The sequence below is a fragment of the Mesitornis unicolor genome, unplaced genomic scaffold, assembly GCF_000695765.1.
Source record: "Mesitornis unicolor isolate BGI_N332 unplaced genomic scaffold, ASM69576v1 scaffold33415, whole genome shotgun sequence".
In the NCBI taxonomy this organism is placed as follows: domain Eukaryota; kingdom Metazoa; phylum Chordata; class Aves; order Mesitornithiformes; family Mesitornithidae; genus Mesitornis; species Mesitornis unicolor.
The window spans coordinates 39,151-40,767 of NW_010184110.1; the positions used below are offsets into that span (position 1 = coordinate 39,151).

The 1,617-nt window shown below is 55.8% G+C and overlaps 1 protein-coding gene across 1 annotated transcript in view; it reads right to left on the reverse strand.

Annotated features, from left to right (window-relative positions):
- TCF3 (transcription factor 3) overlaps window positions 1-1,617 on the reverse strand; it is a 59,147-nt gene that overhangs the window by 19,746 nt on the left and 37,784 nt on the right. The gene's annotated exons all lie outside the window — the stretch shown is intronic.

The window sequence follows — 1,617 nt, forward strand, 5'->3', positions numbered from 1 at the left end:
GCTCGTGTATTCACAGCTGGTGAAATTCCTGCAATCTGTTCCACCGCTCATGTTACCTCTGCGCTGAAACCGCTACGCACCACAGAGCAGCGCAGCCAAGACAAGCGAGCGGCAACGGACCCTGGGGAGATGCCGGGGGGCTGCGTCGCTGCTGCCCTGCTCCTCCAGCGGGTACCTCCAGAGAGGCACCGAGGTTTTCAGGCAATTTCCCAGAGAAAGGGATTTTCTTCCCCTTTCCTCTCCCTGGGGATGCCTCCAGAGGTGTTCAGAGGTTAAACACTGGGGGAGTCGCAGCTCTGTCCCTGAGGGACGTTTCAGGGAGGAAGGTGCTCCCCATCGAAGGCATCTGCCACTGGACAATTTTCCAGCGCTTTTCAAAAAGAAAAAAACAGGTCAACCCCCCTCAAAACTGGAGCCAGAAGCAACAACTGTTCTGGGGGCCACAGCGAGTGCACAGACAGCCCTGCTCGCCTCCCAGCGCCCCGCACAAGAGGGGTTTTGTCTCCCCTCCACATCAAACGGGCTCCGTCTCCCACTCTGCCACCCGATCCGGACCCATGCACCCGCGCCAGGGCCTCTCCTGGCCTGTGGCACCATTTGCCTACCCTGTTTCTGTTACCTTATATCTCCCCCTCCTCCACGAAAGCCCAGCAAAACCATAACATTAAAAAGCAAGGCTTGGCATCTGTCCCGTTTTTATTTTAGCAGCTTCAGTGGTAAATTAAATCCACTCTGGCACAGACAGCCAGCACAGCTGTTTCAGCAAAGGAAACATCCTCAGTTCAGAGAAGAGGAAATGATGACAAATTTGTGTAAAATTAAAACATGTAATATGTGCGTGTGTACATGTATAAAATAAAAAGCTGTCCAGCCAAAAGCTGCTCCCTCGAATAAAATGGTGGGACTGTTTCCCTGGGCACTGGTGGGGCAGTTGCACCAACACATCAAAGCGGAGGTGCTCCCTCCTTCCCAAAAAACTATTTCTGGATGCCAGTGGCAGCAGACTGGATTAGCTCCGGGATGGCCAACTGCGTTCCCGGGCTCTGACTTACGCCTGTGGTATTCCCCACGGGAAGCAAACCTTTCCCCATGGCACGGCCCTGGTCCTCACGCCGGGGTTCACACAGGGTGACCCAACAGCGTGGGGCTGTGGCTGCAAGAGGCAGCCCTCCTGTTCTGTGTCCCTCCCTGATGGTGGAGATCATCGAATCACAGAGGGGTTTGGGTGGGAAGGAACCTCACAGCTCCCCCAGTCCAACCCTCCATGCGCAGGGACACCTCCACCAGCCCAGGCTGCTCCAAGCCCTGTCCAGCCTGGCCTTGGCCCCGGCCAGGAAGGGGGCACCCACAGCTTCTCTGGGCAACCTGGGCCAGTGCTCACCACCCTCACAGGGAAGAATTTCTTCCTAATGTCTAATCGAAATCTGCTGCAGATCCTGCATCAGCAGAACCACCACAAAACCAAAGCACTGGCCAATATCCACCAAAATGATGCTATAACTGCACAGAAACCATCTCACAGACTCTCCCTCTCTTTAACTGTTGAGCCAAGTGTCACGGGGATGCTGGCTGGGGCACACGGGGATGCTGGCTGGGGCACACAGGGATGCTCGCCCC